General features: G+C 39.2%; 1 protein-coding gene across 2 annotated transcripts in view; it reads right to left on the bottom strand.

Moving 5' to 3' along the window:
- Positions 1–20,645, bottom strand: part of BORCS5 (BLOC-1 related complex subunit 5) — a 92,125-nt gene that overhangs the window by 34,229 nt on the left and 37,251 nt on the right. The window lies entirely within an intron of this gene.

The raw sequence follows: 20,645 nt of genomic DNA, 5'->3' as shown, positions 1-20,645 counted from the left end.
ACAGAAAAGAAAAAAATATATACCCAGATACCATCTAGAATCAGCAACTGACATTTTATCATATCTACTTCGTCTTTGTTTTTTTCTTTTTCTGAGCAATATGAAAAAAATTAGAGATCATGACACTTCATCCCTAATACTCCGTTCTTCTACATATCTATGGTTAGTTTTTCATGTTAAAGTTTCTAAATTACGTCTTCTTTATTGCGCTAGGGAACAGGGCCATTACCCTCCGTTTTCTAATTCTTCTTTAGCTTAAAACAGTGATGCATACAAGGTAGATGTTTATTGAGTTAAAAACATGATTTAATAGATTCCATATTTGCAAATGGTAAATACTGGAGACATTTCCTAAGACCTTGTTGAAACCACTTTGTTTATACAGGAATGGAGAGTGGGCTCTAGGGAATGAGTGAGGACCAAGCCTGAATATTACACAGACCCAGCAAATTGCCATCTGTACCTAGCTCTTTGTGTAAAGTGTTGAGTGGAAAAATCATCAGGTTAGAAATTTGGAAAATATTTTGCTGAGCAATCTTTTTCTTTCTGAAATGTCAGGTAGGAAAAAAAAAAAGTTTTTCTCAAGTATTGTACAGAGCCATATGGGTATTAACCTCTGCTATTATCAAACTGAATTCCTTAACTTTCAGACGCTTAGCTGCTTCCAGGACTGGATATGAGTACTGTGAGTAATGGGCTTACATCTGGATAACAGTGTAACAAGCTCCATTTCCTCCTACAGAATTCAGAAAGCAGAATGTATGTAACTTTGACAAAAGTTACTGTGAAGGTACTATTAGGCAACAGATAATTAAAAACGAAATCTCCCCCCAAACTAATAAGGGATTTTTGACTCTGCTGGTCACGGTGTATTTCAAAGTCAAAAGCACATAAACCATGTGTATTATTTACCTAATATGAACTCTAGTTCTCAAAGGCACTCTCTCACCTTCCCTTAAAGAAAGGGAAAAGTCTAAAAACACCTGACCCACTTGGACAGGACCTTATGATGTGTGTTAGTGATCAATTCCTTTGGGGTATTCAGAAAAAGGGTGCCCTCCATGACTGGTTCCCTTAGGAACTTTTATCTCCATTCAGTCACCTCAGAGGCACACCAATCTCACCCAGGAGAAGCAGCCACCCAGAATGGCTACCATCATTGTTTTGGTTAATCTATGTGGCAGAAGAGACTGCAAGTATAGACAGCCCTAGAATAACAGCCAACCTATCACAATGTTTGGTGTGGAGAGAAACAATGCTCCCAGGATCTCCCTCCTAACGGTTTCCAATACTTACCAGAGGGCCAAGAAAGAAGACCTTTCTCACTGAGGTAGTGCTAAAGACTGAATGTCTGTGTCCTCCCCAGAATTCATATGCTGAAACCTAATGTGATAGTATAAGGAGGCAGGGCCTTTGCGAGGTGATCAGGTCATGAGGGTAGAGCCATCATGAATTGCATCAGTGTCCTTATAAAAGAAACCCCAGAGGGTTCAATTGGCCTGTCCACCATGTAGGACACAGCAAAAAGACTGCTGTCTGTGAATCAGGAAGTGGTCCCTCACCAGACACTGAATCTATCTGCCAGCGCCTTGATCTTGGACTTCCTAGCCTCCACAACTGTGAGAAATAAATTTCCGTTGTTTGAAGACATCCAATCTGTGGTATTTTGTTACAGAAGCCCAAATGGACTAAGACAGGGAACATGGGAAAATGTGATTTGAGCCCCATTATTATTTGAGCTGTGTGAATTTGGACAATTTACCTTATACCTCTGAGCCTCAGTTTTCTCGTGTAAAACTGGGATAATAATCACCTCCCTTTTAGGGCTTGCCTAGCATACAGGATCCTGATAAATATGTGTTCCCTTTCATCTTGCCTTTCTTAAGACTCAGGAGGTAAAGGAGCTCTCAGGCTGGGAGGGAATCTACGGTAGGTTACAGAAAGCATTTCATCCCTCTAGGTTCAGGCACACATTGGCCCATGGTCAACGGCCCTGGTTTATGGTACCAAAGAAACAAGAACAGCGGATGTCAACAACCAAAAGTAGATACAGCTTTTACAAAAATGATCGGTAATCACAAATGAGACACCTCACTATCCTCAAGGAATCCTATCCACCGTTATGAACTTAGCTTTTTAAAATCTCCTCCCAAAGAGTTAAGCAAAAGGTTCAACTCATCATCTTCCTTCAGTAGTTCCCAGGTTCAAAGCCTTGCTTTCCTGTTGAACTTTCAGGCCAGGGAAGAGAGGCAGCATGACATAATGAAAAAAAGTACAAGCTCTGGAGTCAAATAGACCTGGGAATTTGAATCCAGGGATTGCCATTTACCACTTGTGTCATGTGAGGGTAGTCACTTAACTTCCCTGAACTCAAACCCTTCATCAATAAATTAAATACCATGCACGTTAAAGGAGTACTGTGAGAATTATATCAAGTTATGCCTGGCAGAGTATCTGGCACAGAGGAGGTACTCAATTCATGTTAATTTTCTCAATGTCCCCAGGTCCCCAACTACCAACTCTTGCCACGATCAAATAAGCGGGGTTTCAAATCTGGCTATATGACTGGCCAACCCTACCATATATGAATATTTGCTAGCACCTCCTTCTATATACCAGCACTGTAGAAAATAATAAAGAAGCGATCCTACACCTCAAGCAGATTACTAGAAGAAGCGGGAGTTAAATACAAAGAACGCAGATATAAATAGGGACTAAAATGAAATAGAACAACAGAAGCCCAATTCAAAAATGGGCAAAGGACTTAAGTAGATGTTTCTCCAAAGATGCAAAGAAGTCAACAAACACCTTAAAGATGCTCAACATCACTAATCCTCAGGGGAATGCAAAAAAAAACACACAACAAACAAAAGAAACACACACCACGAGATACCACTTTTAACCAATAAAGTGGCTATTACCCAAATAGAAAATAATAAGTACTGGTGAAGATGTGGCGAAACTGAAACCTTTATGCATTGCTGGTGAGAATGTAAAGTGGCGCACCCACTGTGGAAGGCAATATGGTAGTTCCTTTAAAAACTAAACACAGAGAGCATTCAGGGAAAATGGTAGAATGGGAAGCGCCAGGAATCTGTCTCCTCACCTAAACAACAACTGCACAGGCAGAATCTGTCTGATGTTAGCTACTATACTTTGGAGCTCTGTAGTCTATAGAAGGCTTCAACTTCCAGGGGAAGGCCTGGATGGTAAACTGTGGTTAATTTCGTCACTTTCAGCTCTTAGCACTGCAGCACCTATCCGTCCCCCAACCCCTGTGGCAGGCAGCTGTGAGCAACTTACACACAGCTTTCAGGAGCCAGGGTGGGCAAAAAGGACCCTATCCTTCCAACATCAGGGGTCTGTATTCTGACCACTGACTGGTTCTTCTGATCACAATGGTACAGACACCGAGGCAGTGGCCACTGTTGTTGCACAGCCTCCATTATTGCAGGCCCCTCGCTCTCCAGCTGAAGTGACTTCCAGGGGACTTAAAGGACTGGTACTTTTTTTCTTCCCTTTCATTTTTCTCTTTTTCCCCTCTTGAAGCTAGACATTGAACATGAGAACGTTCAAAAGCAGCCACATATTTGGGGGAAATCAGAAAGTCACTGTGCATGCCCAGGAAAGGTACAGGCTCAGAAAAGATCTGGGAAGCCTTAATCCTCAGCAGAGAGATAGCCTACAACAATCAAACAAAAGCAGAAAACAAAAACAAAAGCCAGTAAACCCTGGAGAAGAAGAAGCTGATTTCTGGAGTTACCTCACTGTTAAATTCAATGTCCAGTTTTCAACAAAAAATCACAAAGCCCACAAGAAACAGAAAAGCATTCCAAGGTACTGTCCCAAACAACAGAAACAGAAAAGGATCTGATGGCAGATCTACTACACAAAGATTTTTAAACTGTCTTAAAGATGCTCAAAGTATTAAAGTCAAGAATAATGAGGTATAAACAAAATGGAGATATCTCAAGAGATAGAAAACCAAAAAAGAAAGAAACAAAAAATTTTGGAGCTGAAAACTATAACTGAAATGAAAATTTCACTAGAGGGATTCAAAGGCAGATTTGAGCAGGCAAAAGAATCAGTGAACTAGAAGTAGGACAATGGAAATTGCCAAGTCTGAGGAACGGAAAGAAATAAGATTGAAGAAAAGTAAAAAGAACCTAAGGGACCTGTGGGACACCATCAAGCAGAACAACAAACATACTGCAGGAGTCCCAAAACGACTTTTCTCTTGAAAAAGGCAGAGAAAATATTTGAAGAAATATTGGCTAAAAACTTCCCAAATTTGATGAAAGGCATGAATATATATATCCAAGAAGCCCAACGAACGCTAAGTAGGATGAACTTAAAGAGATCCATACCAGGACACATTATAGAAGGTCCACAACTTATGATGGTTCAACTTGATTTTTTGACTTTATGGTGGTGCAGAAGCAATACACATTCAGTAGAAACCATATTTTGAACTTTGATCTTTTCTCAGGCTAGTGATATTCAGTATGATACTCTCTCAAGATGCTGGGCACCAGCAGTGAGCCACAGCTCCAAGTCAGCCATGTGATCAAAATGGTATACTTACATCCATTCTGTACCCATACAGCCATTCTGTTTTTCACTTTCAGAAAAGTATTCAATAAATTACATGAAATATTCAACACTTTATTATAAAATAGGCTTTGGGTTAGACGACTTTGCCCAACTGTAGGCTAATGTAAGTGTTCTGAGCATGTTAAGGTATGCTAGGCTAAGCTATGGTATTTGGTAGGTTGGGTGTATTAAATGAATTTGTGATATTTTCAACTTACGCTAGGTTTATAGGAAAATAACCCCATTATAAATTGAGTAAGATCTGTATAATCAAACTGTCAAAAGTCAAAGACAAAGAGAGAATTTTGAAAGCAGCAAGGGAAAAGCAACTCATTCCATTCAAGGAATCCTCTATAAGATTATCAGCAGACTTCTGAACAGAAAGTTCACAGGCTAGAAGGCAGTGGGCTGATATATTTAAAGTGCTTTTATATTCAAAACTGTCAACCAAGAATCCTATTTGCAGCAAAGATATCTTTCAAAAGTGAGGGAGAAATTAAGATATTCCCAGATAAACAAAAGCTGAGGGAATTCATTACCACTAGACCTTCCCTGCAAGAAATGCTAAAAGAAGTCCTGCAGGTTGAAATGAAAGGATACTAAACAGTAACTTGGAACTATATGAATAAATAAATATCTCAGTAAAGGTAAATACACAGAAAATTATAAAAGCTAGCATTATTATAACAATGGTATGAAACTCCACTTTGTTTCCTACATGATTTAAGAGACATATTTTTTTTTAAATTATTAGTTTATGTTTTGGGGAAATGTATAAAGATGTAATTTTGTGACATCTACAACTGAAAGGAGTGAAGATGGAGTTGTAAAGGAGCAGAGTTTTTATGGTACTGAAGTTAATCTGATATAAATTCAATATAGAGTGTTATTATTTTAGTATGTTAAATATAATCCCCATAGTAACAACAAATATAATAGTTACAGAATATACAAAAGAAAGTAAGAAAGGAATTTTAAGATTTCACTACAAAAAAGTCAACTAAACACAAAATAAGACAGTAATGCAGGAAATGAGGGACAAAAAGCTATTAGGCATAAAAGAAAACAGAGCAAAATGACAGAAGTCCCTCCTCATCACTAATTACTTTAAATGTAAATGGAATAAACTCTCAAATCTAGAGACAGAGATTGGCATTATGGATTTAAAAAACAAAGGATAATCCAACCATATGCTATCTACAAAAGACTCACTTTACATCAAAAGACACAAATAGGTTGAAAGAGAAAGGATGATAAAAGACATTCCAGGCATATAGTAACAAAAAGAGAGCAAGGGTAGTCATACTAATTCAGACAAAATATACTTTAAATCAAAAAAGTTTATAAGAGACAAAGAAGGACATTATATATTAATAAAAGGTTCAATACAGCAAAATACATAACAATTGTAAACATTTATGCACCTAATAACAGACCATCGAAATACATTAAGCAAAAACTGACAGAATTAAAGTGAGAAATAGACAGTTCTGCAATAATAGTTGGATATATCAATACCCCATTCTCAATAATGGATAGAACAATCAGACAAAAGATAAGAAAACAGAGGACCTGAACAACACAGTAAGTTACTTACATCTAATATATACAGAACACTCTACCCAACAACAATAGAACACACATTCTTTTCAAGTACACATGGGACATATCCCAGGACAGACTTACAAGTTACAGATATCATACCAAGTATTTTCTCTAATCACAGCAGGATGAAGTTAGAAATCAATAACAGAAGGAAAACTGAAAAATTCAAACTTGTGGAAATTAAACACTCTTAAACAACCAATGGATCAAAGAAGAAATCACAAGGGAAAATTTAAAATACTTAGAGACAAAGAAACCAAAAACATAGTATACCAAAATTTAAGGGACGCAGCAAAGCAGTGTTAAGGGGGACATTTATAGCTACAAAAGCTTACATTAAAAAGGAAAAAAGATATCAAGTCAACAACCTAACATTACAACTTAAGGAACTAGAATAATAAGAACTAATATAGAAAACCTTAAAGATTAAAAAACAATTTTAGAACTAATATCTGAATTTAGTAAGGTAGAAGGATACAAACTCAACACACAAGGGCTTCCCTGGTGGTGCAGTGGTTAGGAATCCGCCTGCCAATTCAGGGGACACAGGTTCGAGCCCTGGTCCAGGAAGATCTCACATGCTGCAGAGCAACTAAGCCCGTGTGCCACAGCTACTGAGCCTTCACTCTAGAGCCCTCGAGCCACAATTACTGAGCCTACGTGCCACAACTACTTAAGTCCGTGCACCTAGAGCCTGTGCTCCTCAACAAGAGAAGCCACCTCAATGAGAAGCGTGTGCACCACAACGAAGAGCAGCCCCGCTCACTCCAACTAGAGAAAGCCAGTGCACAGCAACCAAGACCCAACACAGCCAAAAATAAATAAAATAAATTTTAAAAACCCAAAATGTTAAAAAAAAGGTCAACACACAAAAATCAGTTGCATTTCTATACACTAACAATGAACAATCCAAAAAAGATATTAAGAAAACAATTACATTTACAGAAGTATCAAAAAGAATAAAATACTTAGGAATTAACCAAGGAGATGAAAGACTTGTACAATGAACACTCCAAAACACTGCTGAAAGAAGTTGAAGACATAACTAAATGGAAAGACAACTCATCTTTCATGAACTGAAAGACATAATATTATTAAGATATCAATACTACCCAAAGTGATCTACAGATTCAATGCAATGCCTACCAAAATTCCAACATTTTTTTTTTCTTGCAGTATGCGGGCCTCTCACTGTCTGGCCTCTCGCGTTGCAGAGCACAGGCTCTGGACGCACAGGCTCAGCAGCCATGGCTCACGGGCCCAGCCGCTCCGTGGCATGTGGGATCTTTCCGGACCGGGGCACGAACCCGTGCCCCCTGCATCGGCAGGCGGACTCTCAACCACTGCGCCACCAGGGAAGTCCCAACATTTTTTGCAGAAATAGAAAACCACATCCTAAAATTCATATGGAATCTCAAAGAAACCTCAGTAGTCAATCCTGAAAAAGGAGAGCACAGTTGGAAAACTCATACTTTGTCATTTCAAAACTTACTACAAAGCTACGGTAATCAAAACAATGTGCTACTGGCATAAACACACACATACAGATCAACGGAACAGAAGAGAGAGCCCAGAAACAAACCCTCACATATATGGTCAAATGATTTCCTACAAGGGTGTCAAGACCATTCAATGGGGAAAGAACAGTTTTTTCAAGAAATGGTGTTGAGAAAATTGGATATCCACACACAAAAGAATGAAGTTGAACTCTTATCTAACATCACATACAAAAATTAACTCAAAATGGGTCAGAGACCTAAACTATAGAACTCTTTGAAGAAAACAAATGGCAGATGCTTCACGACATTTGATTTGACAATGATTTCTTGTATATGACACTAAAGATACAAGCAACAAGAGAAAAAAAAATAGACAAACTGGACTTCATGATAATTAAAAAATTTTATGCATCAAACGGCACTATCAACAGAGTAAAAAGACAGCCAAAGGGTTAATATTCAGAATACATTTTTAAAAATCCTAAAACTCAACATAAAAACCAAATAACTTGATTCAAAAATGGTCAAAAGACTTGAATAGATATTTCTCCAAAGAAGATACACAAATAGCCAATAAACACATGAAACAATGCTCAAAATCACTAATCATATGGGAAATGCAAATCACAACTGCAGTAAGATACTACCTCACACTCATTAGGACGGCTACTGTCAAAAAAGCAGAAAACAACAAGTGTTGGTGAGAATGTGGAGAAATTGGAACCCATGTGCACTGCTGATGGGAATGTAAAATGGTACGGTCACTGTAGAAAACAGCATGGTAGTTCCTCAAAAAATTAAACATAGAATTACCATACGATTACCAGCAATTCCACTTCCAGGTATATAACCAAAAGAAGTGAAAGCAGGGTCCCAAAGTGATATTTGTACACTCATGTTCATGGTAGCATTGTTCATGAGAGTTAAGAAGTGGAAGCAAACCAAGCATCCACCAATGGATGAATGGATAAGCAGAATGTGGTATATACATACAATTATTACATTATTCAGCCTAAAAAGGAAGGAAATTCTGACATACGCTACAACATGGACGAAACCTGAGAACATTACGCTAAGTGAAATAAGCCAGACGCAAAAGGGAAAATATTGTATGATTCCACTTACATGAGGTACAAAGAACAGTCAAATTCATAGAGAAAGAAAGTAGAATAACGGTTGCCAGGGGCTGAGGGGAAGAGAAAATAAGAAGTTGCTATTTAATGGGTACAGAATTTCAATTTCGGATGATGGAAAAGTTCTAGAGATGGACAGTGGTGATGTTGCACAAAAATGTGAACGGACTTAATGCCACTGAGTTTCAGGCTCAAAAAGGGTTAAGATGGTAAATTTTGTTATGTATGTTTTACACAACAAAAAAAAGTCAAGTAGATTGAGTTTAATTTTTGCTAAACAAAAATATTTCACAATACCCCTCTAATAAAGTGGTCAAAAAATGTGTGGCCAATAGGGAACAAAAGAAAAAATATAAACCAAGGATATAAAAAAGGATATACCAATATGTATATACCAATATTTACATTTATATATACCAATTTATATATACCAATATTTATATACCAATATAAAAAAGGATAAACCAAGGGGAAAAAAATAAGTCTCATTTCCTTCTCTGAAAACTGAGTTGAACCATGTTTTCTTCCACATCTACACTTTGAAAATTCCATGTTTCTATGAGGAGAGAGACAAAGTAATATTCTAGACTGCTATACCATGTGTGCTTCTTTTATTCTTTTTTTTTTTTTTTTACAAAGACTGATTTAGAATTATTTGCAGAAAGGAACATATTCCAGTTCAGAAGACCCTTACTCTGAGTATGCAAATAAAAGAAATGCAGTCTAGGGACTTGCCTGGCGGTCCAGTGGTTAAGAATTTGCACTTCCACTGCAGGGGGCACAGGTTCAATCCCTGGTTGGGGGACTAAGACCCTGCATGCCACATGGTGCGTCTCAAAAAAAAAAAGCAGTCTACTACAAACATACGTAGTTTGGATGCCACAACCTTTCAGCACGTCTCACTGAATGAACGCAGAAAGCCCACTCTGTCTCACTTGTCTGGAAGAAGGACTGCCCGCCTGTAAAAATGAGGCACCTGGGTCCTCCCTGAAACTTGGTAGCTAGGATTCACCACGCCCAGGTGTTCTCCACTTGCTGAAACTTCAACACCCCAAAACTGCAGCTTTCCAGACAAAGTAAGGATGGTTGTTTACAGCACCAAAGGCTTCTTCCCCTGCTAAAAGAGTCTGCTTCAAGGAACGAAGTGGTCTTTTAAAAATTGGCATTTAACATATGATTCTACTTATAGTAGTTTGAAGACTGTGTACACAGCTTCTTAGAAATACAGGCTCTGCAAGGCACACTAAGACCGACTCTAAACGAGGAGAGGCTATCTTTTTAGAGCCAACAGCAAGCACATTGGAAACCTGAATTTTTTTTTTTTTTTAGGTTTTCAGAAAGATGAATCACAGATTCACTTTCCACAAAAACAAATGAAGTACTAAGGAAAGGATGCAACAAAAAAGCCATCTGAAATATTAATACCGGACTTCCTTGCTCAGAGGGGTTGCCCTTCTTGTAGGTGCTAACCCATGGCTTCCTTGAAGGATTACATACCCTGTCCCGTGGATAATGAGACACACAGGATTGTCTACAATGAAGAAAACACCCTGATCATATGGAAAGCTCTCATTTATTAGTAGCTTAAAATGCTGAGGCAATACTGTTCATTTATAACAGCTAATTTCTAAGCACAAGACGGATTTTTAGGAAAAAAAGCTGATTTTTCTACATGTGAAGCCTACTAATAAGGAAAACTATCTTGATTTCTACTCAGCTTATATACAATTAACAGGAAATAAAGAGTATTTTTTCTATAAACAGAGAGACTTAAGACCCAGGGAGCTGGCAATAAAGCAAAGTGTCACATACGAGAACCCAGTCACCTATTATACCAAAGCTGAAGAACCAAGAGCCTCTTTTTTCCCACCTGCCCTGCAGCCAGAACACAAGGTCGTAACAGAAGTTCCACCAATCTATACACATGCCCCAGCCTCTAAATAGGGAGCAAATGTTGCAAAATAGGGGCCTTCCAAGAGGTACATTCTCTGGTGACAGCAGTTTCTGGAGAACCAGTGCTTCTGAGGAAGCAACAGAAGCAGAACCAGTGGCAAAGTTCAGTCTTTACGGCCAGCTAGCACCATTTGTGGCACAAGGCATGTCAACTGCTTGGTCATGACAGCAAGCAGTGACCTCAGTGGGTGAGTTCCGTGGCCTGATTTTGGCCATTATGCTTGGGTAGGTTGTCCAAAACCTGATTCTAGAGCTCTTCTGAAGATCCTGTAAACTAGCCATTGTCCTTTCAGTAAGTTCTTTCTTGGCTTAAATCAGCCAGAAAATCTGACTGATACACTTAACCTCGATTTCTCTATCAGGGGTAAAACTACATACCTTGAAGGTAGCTGAGAGGATTAAACAAGATATGTTAAAGCCCTTTGTAAACAATAAGCCATATATTATTATCATTTACTAAAATTTAACTACATGTCAGGTTCTAGATGAAGCATTAAATTTTGAGAAAAACTACAGCTAACATTAATGATGGCACTCTCTTAGCCAAGCACTGTGCTGAACATGTTATACGTTTTACCTTGTCAGGACAACCTTAGGAGACAGATTTTAGTTTCGCCTATACTAAGTAAGTAAATAGTAATAATAATCATGACAACAAATCACAGTGATGGAATTAACGAAGAAATACTGTAAATTAATGATTTCTGGTGACAGAAATATTACTGTAATTTAAGGGAGATAATACAGTAGCCAAACCAAGAATTGGAGTTGCCAATTCTTGAAATTCTAGGGTCCAAAACTTGGCAACTTATTTAAAATAACATTTTCCTCTTAATTTATGCTTAAGACAGTTCTGCTTAGTTGAGACTTAAGTACACTTTGGAATCAAAATGTTTTCAGCAGCAACATAGCTCATTTATGACAATCTTACTCTTCAGGGGCTGGATCTCTGGAATACGCTTGGTGGAAGGTTCATTTTTGGCAGTTACCATAGCATCCTTTTTGTGTATTATTATTGACCATCTTGCTTTCTCGCAGTTACCTGGTAAGGTCCTTGAGGAAGGAATCATGTATTTTTGTCTCTGAAATTCAGACCCAAGGCACATGCCTTACAGACGTATACAAAGTAGTTCTCCATATATGTCTGCTGTTTCATATACTGAATGCTCATATTTGGATGAGTTCTGCAAACACACAATTAGTGCCCCCTTGGGCCTTGGCTAAAGCTCCCTAATCCTGAAGGCTCGAGTGCTCAGCCACCCCATTCCATTTCCTTCAAGCAAAGTTCCGATTTAAATGTATTTCTCACCAGAGCAAGAGACACACATTCTGTTCATATCTCTCCAAAGAACTGAACTCATTCCTGTCTCTAAAGTAAACTTATGTCACCCGTATTGAAAGATATAGGCTCTTCTTGTGCAAGTAGTAAATGAGGCCTTAATCTATAAATCACTTGACTGCAGTCTTTTGAAAATTCGGCAAAGGCAGTGCTATGGAACTACTGCTAAAAGTGATACCAAAGGTCAACAAAACCAAGGATTAAACTTTGTTCTTTTCCCCTAGCAACTACCTAAACACACACACAGTATATCCCGTCATCACTAAGTCAAAGCTTGATTGATCTAGTGTAATTAAGTCATATACTCAGCAAGTCCCCTCTTTGGTCCTCTGACCCTTGGTCTCAAGTTCACTGAGATAACGTATCTGGATCCCAATGTGACATAAACGCAAGATTCACAGGGCTGACAGATCGGGTTTCCACATTCCAAGCCCATCGAGCATGTGTGCCACTGCCTCTGTCGTAGAAGATACCCAAGTTATAAAAATTCAACCTTTCCCCACTATTGCTAAAGCACACAGCTGCGAAAACATCCTTCTTTATGGGACATATCAGTTGATAATATTCAGAAAGAAAAAATTATGTATTTGTTACTCTTTTCTCACCCTGTGCTTCAGTTTCCCCAGAGACAGGAAGGAGCCCCATAGGGTGCCAGGGAGAGATGGGAAGGAAATCCTTGGTGTGTCCAAACCAAGCAGAGAGGGGCTGGGATTACCAAAGAGAAGCAAGCAGAAGCAACATACTGCCAACAATCTTACCACACTACCAATATATTAACTGAGTAACCCAAACATATGCACATTTTTTAACAGAAGTACATTTGATTTTATGATTTTATATTATGAAATTAATATAAATAAGTGAGGAGAACAGACTTGCAAACTGGCTAAATATATAGGTTTTAGAATTAGACTGTGTTTAAACCCGGCTCTACCTTTAATAGCTGTGTGCCAGGAAAAGTCTAATTTAAACTTCTCTGAGCCTCAGCATCCTCGCCTGCCAAATGAGGGAAATGCCTACCCTAAGAGGTTATTCAGGATTTAAAGAAGGTAATATATATAACACCTTTGGGGGAAAAAAAAAAGAGAGAGACACACACAGAAAGAAATAATGATAAAATGAGTAGTACCTATAGGCACTTTGGAACTTTTCTGTCTATCAAGTATAAAGATATGTGGAAGGTTTTTCTAGCCTACCTATGTTCACATATATAATTTTCACTACAAAGACAAGATAAAACTAAATTATACCTTGGAAGGAAACAAAGACAAAAAGCAGGTCAAACATATGTTTGCTTTCATGTTAATTATAGTAGAAGCTAACAAATACATAAAGGTGAAGTATTTCCAGCATTATTTTTAGGGAGCTTTTCAATTAAAAAAATGGTAAGTGAAAGTTATAAAAACTCAAATTTGGGCTTAAGGGACTGAACCACACTCAACTAATCAAAGCTGTCCAATAAAGGAGCAGACTGCCTTTTATCACAATAACCTGTTTGGGATTAGATATTTAGCAAGTCAAGCCTGTAAGTCTACTTCAGTGAGTCTACAAAATACACTCAATCCGGGGACTCTGCACGAAGTAGAAGATTGGATGATAAAATTTTAAAAGTCCCTTCCAATTCTAAAGTTCTATAATCCTTTTTTTTTTTTGCAGTACGCAGGCCTCTCACTGTTGTGGCCTCTCCCGTTGCGGAGCACAGGCTCGGGACGCGCAGGCTCAGCGGCCACGGCTCACGGGCCCAGCCACTCCACGGCATGTGGGATCTTCCCGGACCGGGGCACGAACCCATGTCCCCTGCATCGACAGGCGGACTCTCAACCACTGCGCCACCAGGGAAGCCCTAAAATTCTATAATCCTTGAACACTACAATGTACAAGCAACTCTCTGGTGTCCATGGTAGAGTGAAGTTCACCTCTAATATCATCCCTAATAAGAGAAGGGTGTCCAAATTCAATTAAAGGACAGATTTGCCACTCCACTCAAATATGAAAGAAGCTAAATTAATGTATCTCATGACCCCCGAACCATGTTCTATTTTCCTCTCTTGACTGCTTTTTCCTTCTCCCTGGATGCCTTTCTTACAATCTCTTCAAACTAATTCCACACATATTTACTGACCTTTTCTAGAACTCTATCCCAAAGAAACAAACTGAAACTCATAAGAAGATTTATATACGAAGATTGTTTATTGCAGTACTAAAATAATATCAAAGCTGTCCTCTAAGGGGAGAATGATTAAATTATAACATTTATACGAAGAAATGTTATGCAGCTATTAAATTTGAGTTTTAAAATAATACTCAAAGGCTTCCCTGGTGGCGCAGTGGTTGAGAGTCCACCTGCTGATGCAGGGGACACGGGTTCGTGCCCTGGTCCGGGAAGATCCCACATGCCGCGGGCCCGTGAACCATGGCCGCTGAGCCATGGTTCAGCAGCTAGGCCCGTGAACCATGGCCGCTGAGCCTGTGCGTCCGGAGCCTGTGCTCTGCAACGGGAGAGGCCACAACAGTGAGAGGCCCGCGTACCGCAAAAAAATAATAATAATAAATAAATAAATAAAATAATAGTCAATGACAGGAAATGCCACAATATAATCTTAAGTGAGATTGTGATATAAAATGACAAATTTAGCATGATTCTAATTGGAGAGTAAATGTATATCATATATATGTTTACACTAGAAGTAAATACATAGTAAAATGTTCACAGTGGCTATGTATAGGTGGTGGAATTTTTAATTTTCTTTTTTGTAACTCTTTTCCAAATTATCCAAAATAATCACATATTCACTTTGCGATCATAAAAAAGAAACATTAATTTCTAAAAATAAATATGAGCCCAAAAACCCTAATAGTTATCTTGGTTCTATAACTCTGAAAGTGAAAATAATTCCTTTAAAAGGAGGAAGCCTGATATAAAAAAATAAGTATGCATCTGACCCTATGTTTGAGGTGGTTGCTAAGCACAGTGTTGTCTTTAAACTAATCAGTAAACAAGGAACAGCTGGGACAATATCTAGTGTGATTGAGGATGTGGAACAGGAACTCTCATACATAGCTAGTAAGGATATAAATCAGCACAATCACTTTGAAGAGTCATTTGACTATATCTAGTAAAGCTGAAAATACATGTGCCCTACTAGACAGCAAGTTACTCCTAGCTACATACCCTCCAGAAAACTCTCACACATGTGCATAAGGAGACATGTACAAGGTGCCCTCTGCAAAACTGTTTAATAGTGAAAAAATATGAAACAACTCCAACATTAACAGGACAATGGATAAACGAACTGTGAAATATTCATACAATGGAATACTGCACAGCAGTGAAAAAATGAGGCATATATCAACATGGATAAATCTCAAAAATATAAACCAAAAAAAAGAAAAGCAAGTTATAAAAGTATATGAAGTTAAACATCTAGTAGAATGCAATTCATATAAAGACAAAACACATAAAAGAATACATTAGATATTGTTTAGAGACACATAAACATGTAGGAAAAAGTAAAGCCATGAGGGACTTCCCTGCTGGTCCAGTGGCTAAGGCTCTGCGCTCCCAATGTAAGGGGCCCAGGTTCAATCCCTGGTCAGGGAACTAGATCCCACGTGCCACAACTAAAGTTCCCATATGCAGAAACTAAAAGATCCCACACTCATCGACAAAGATCCCGCGTACCACAACTAAGACCCTGTGCAGCCAAATAAATAAATAAATATTAAGAAAGAAAAAAGGTGAAGCCGTAAAAAAAATGCATGGGCATGATGAACACCAGTCAGATCAATGATTCCATTCAGAGATGAAGGGAGAAGGAATATTAGGGAAGGTTGGTGGTGGTGGTGGGGGACTTAATTTTATTTGAAATATTTTCCTCCTGGGGGCAAAAAAAAAAGATTGCAAGCAAATATGGCAAAATACTAAAGTTGGACAAAGTTGGTAAGTGAAGACTCAGGTGTTTGCTATTTTTGCTACATGCTATTTCAAATGAAAAAAGAAATTTTAGGTAGCAGCTGGCAATCCCTATTGAGGGCAAGGTTCTCTATCCACAGCAATAACTCTTAAACTCTTTTGGGTATGAAAACTAATAAAGGGAAGCCTCACTAAAATGGAGTTGGGAGGCCAGAAGAGGGAGTTCTCATTCAGTAACACTTGATGTCAATTACAGGAAGAATTATCTATTTCAGATCCCAACAGAAAAATCACCAACAGAAAAGAATCATCTGATCCCAACAGAAGAATTACCAACAGAAAAGAATCATCTATTACAGGACCCAACAGGAAAAGGTGTACATTGCATCTCCTACAAGAAATTGACTACCCCAGCAAGGCAGCCAGTGAGAAATCATCATCACCCTGTACTTTCACTTTTCTCCAATGGCCTTTCCTTCAAAACAACCCCTCCCAACTTCCTCCTTTTTCTCTATAACATAACATTCCACACCTTTATTTATTGGACTTGCTTATGGTTTTTGCAGTGGCTTGCTTATCCTGAATTGCAATTCTCTAGAATTCCTGAATAAACCCATTTTTGCTGGTAAAATAACTGACTTTTATCTTTTAATAAATAAATAAATTTATTTATTTATTTTTGGCTGTGTTGAGTCTTCGTTGCTGTGTGCAGGCTTCTCACTGCGGTGGCTTCTCTTGTTATGGAGCATGGGCTCTAGGTGCGCAGGCTTCAGTAGTTGTGGCTCACAGGCTCTACAGTGCAGGCTCAGTAGTTGTGGTGCATGGGCTTAGTTGCTCCATGGCATGTGGGATCTTCCCGGACCAGGGCTCGAACCCATGTCGCATGCATTGGCAAGCAGATTCTTAACCACTGCACCACCAGGGAAGTCCGACTTTTATTTTTAAGGTCAACGTTACTTGGTGTCAGAAGTGGGATCCAGAGACGAACCCTCCCCACCCCAACAACTCTCTGAGGCTGGTGAGCAAACAGGTGTTGGTAACCACTGAGCCAAATGGGCCCACTGCTTTCTTACCAACCCTGGAGTTTCAGGGCAAGTCTCTCCTGGATTTTGAGCTCTGCTCTCTTTGCATTTTGAGTTCTCTGGGCTTTATTAGGGATCTGTTTAAAGGCTTTGTCCTTTCTGAGACTACTTGCTTGGCTTTTATCTCAATTCCTTTTGGAACTGGGCTGTTCCTATTGGAACTGGGCTGGATTTTGGTCTGATTCCTTTTGCAACCAGGTGGTTCCTATTAGAATTGCACTGGCCTTTGATCCAATTCCTCTGGGAACCAGACTGTTCCTATTGAAACAGGTGTTTAGGAATTTTTCTTTTTGCTCCAGAGAAAAACCTCTAAGAAATGGGATCCCAGTCATCAAAATGTTTTGAGGGTGCCTCCTCTTCTGGGACCCCAGCCAGTTTTATGTTTAAAAACTGAGGTCCCTCCTCATGCCCATTTCTAACCAAATGGAACAAGTTAACCCAAAAGTAATTGAGAACAACGATGACCATTATAGGGAACTTTCGTACTCCCCAAAATTACTTTTCTTAAAACAGAATTGGACAGCCATGGCTCTAAAATTGTTAAAACTGAATGAGATGCCTATTTTGACTGGTATTTTGAGGCTTCCAAATGCTATCAAGAGTCTAAAATTGTCTCTTTGCAAAATACAATTTATAAATTAACTGAGGCAAACAAACAACTAAAAAAGGAAAAAAGTCTTCTGAGGTCTCTTTCCCCTGCCCCATTTTGACTCCCACCTCCAGTGCCATCATCCACCCCCTTCCACACCACTGCCACCTCCTCTACACCCTCAGTTTCCCATTCTAATGCTCTCACTATACTTCCCCCTTTCCCTGAACCTCTCCCCAGTCCCTTCCCCTCTGAACCTATCAGAACCTGCCCCTTTAAAGGTAACTCTTCTGAGAATCCAAATAAACCCCAAACTTCTTATGTTTCCTGGAGTAAGGCCAAATTGCGAGTCATAGTTAAAAGAGTTTCCTAAAGTAACCAAAGACCCCAGGTTTGCTGAAGAATTTAACATAGTTATTCAAATTCCCCAACCTGGTTTCTCAGATTTATATTAGTTAGTCCACATTCTTGTTGATGAGGGTCAAACATGGGATGAAACTTGCCTGATGGGAACATTCTGAACAGAATTAAGAAAAACAAACCCCTAACTTGACAAAATGCTGAAAACCTCCACCAAGCAATAACAGCACCTTTTCCTAAGCCTACTGACTGGAACAAAATTCAGGCTTGCACACAAAAATCTGATGAACCTGTTCATGACTATTATAATCGACTTCAGACTGTTTTCAAAGAAAATTCCAGTCTTCCTTCTGATGTTGAATCCACTCAGGTAGCCTTTAACTCTATGTTTATTAATGAGCTGAACTGGGATCTTTCTCGTTTACTTAAAAGCACCAGGGTGGAATAGAAAACTATGTCCACTCTAGATTTAGTTAATCTGGTAAACCAGCTTGCTCGCATGCTACATGAACCACCTAAAAGAAATATCACTAAAATTCTTAATTTGGGGGAATTCCCTGGCGGTCCAGTGGTTAGGACTCTGAGCTCTCACTGCCAAGGGCCTGTGTTCAATCCCTGGTCAGGGAACTAAGATCCCACAAGCCTCGAGGTGTGAAAGAAAAAAAAAAATCTTAATTTTCAACTCGGGCAAATGAGGGCCCTTGAACCAAGCCAACCCCTTCCCCACCCCCACACACACCCGCCCCGGTTTCTGCTATTATTGCAAAGAGCCAGGATATTGGAAAAAAGATTGTTGCAAACTTAAGTGTTCCAGGCTCCCATCCCTCTAGCCAGTCTTTCCAATGTTCTCCTAATTCCCAGTGATGGGGTTCCAAGGAACTACATGGGCTCTATCTAATCCTCCCTCTTAATCGACTCAGAGAAACCACTCTCTAGATTGGGAATGAATCTCTCGCTGTCCTTAATGACACCAGAGCTACACCCTTGGTGCTCAACCCCACTGCTGTAAAGCAGCCCCTGCCTTGGAGTACTAAAACAGTTCAAATAGTAGGGATCTCTAATAAACCTCAACAGGTTCCTGTCTCTGAACCTACTCCCTTTAAGAGATACATACCCTTTTCTCCTTAGTTCCTCTACCCCTACCTATTCATTTATTAGGCTGAGACTTCTTAGAAAAGTAGCATGCTGAAATTACTTTCGCCCAAAAGGGGGAAATAATTCTAGAATTTGACAGTAGCAGTCAAAACAGCCAACCAAGTGAATTAAGTGACCCTTTGACATCTTTTATTTGCTCCGTTTCTCATGGCACTATAGCTGAATCTGGGGACACAAATCAACTGTCCCTACTGGATCAGCTACTATCCTCCTTGTGGGCAAAATCTTCAACTGATATTGGCAGAATTCACAGTTCACCTCCTATCAAGTTTCAAAGAGATCCCTCAAAATCTTGCCCAAGTATTAATCAATATCCTATAAATAAAGAAGCTCTTCAATGTGTCAAGCCCATAATAGAGGATAACAAGGCCCAGGGCCACAATAGTACTAGTCCCTGTAACACTCCTACTTTACCTGTGAGAAAACCCAATGGCCAAGGATGGAGGTTTGTCCAGAACTTACGAGCAATAAACAACATGGTTATCCCCTGACACCTTGTTGCTCTTATCCTGAACACACTACTGACATTCATTCCCATTGAAAGCAAATTTTTCACTGTAATCGATTTACACAGTGCATTCTTGAGTATTCCAGTTGATAAGGCTAGCCAATACCTTTTTGCTTTCACTTGGGAAGAAAGGCAATACACATGGTTATGCCCCAGGATTTCAAAGAAAGTCCCTCTTACTTTTCACAAATCTTGAAAGCTGATTTGGATGATATAAAGTTTTTTGCAGGCTCAACTTTGTTACAATATGTAGATTATTTGCTTCTCTGCTCCCCTTCTCAAACCTCTTCACGAGAAGATGGCATCCACCTGTTAAAACTTTTGGCCTTGAGGGGACATAAAGTCTCCAAAAAAAAATTACAGTTTGCTCAAACTCAGTTTCAATATTTAAGTCACGGGACCTCAGAACAAGGACTACATTTGGTTCCAGGGTTAGTCGAGTGCTCTAATAGCACTATTAAGACTCAACGGGCAAAATCTGTAGAGACGCTCCAAATACCTTGGCCAAAAGCATTGCTACTGGTCCTTCCAAATTTCAGGTCCACACCTTTGGAACTCATAAGCTCTCACCGTGTGATACAATCACAGGACATCCAAGGCACCTGGCCCCTGCCTCTTTTGATCTGGGTCTGATAAAAGGAGATATACTTCAATATCGCAAAGGTTTAACTGCTTCTATTAAAAATAACCATCTCTGGTGGAGCAATCTTTTCACAGCATGCTCTCAGGAGATGAAGACCATAAACATCACACCTTGTAACCTGGAGATTTTGTCTACTGGCAAAGATACCTCCAGAAAGACTCTCTTCAACCTTGCTGGAAAGGCAAGGTCCAGTCAGCGTCTGGTGCTTTCTTTAAGATGTGTCACGTGAATTCAAGGCAGCACAAAGGCTGGTTAGCAGTACCTGATAGGGGC

Source organism: Neophocaena asiaeorientalis, unplaced genomic scaffold, assembly GCF_003031525.2.
Source record: "Neophocaena asiaeorientalis asiaeorientalis breed wild unplaced genomic scaffold, Neophocaena_asiaeorientalis_V1.1 scaffold150, whole genome shotgun sequence".
In the NCBI taxonomy this organism is placed as follows: Eukaryota; Metazoa; Chordata; class Mammalia; order Artiodactyla; family Phocoenidae; genus Neophocaena; species Neophocaena asiaeorientalis.
This window is presented reverse-complemented; position numbering and strand designations above follow the sequence as displayed.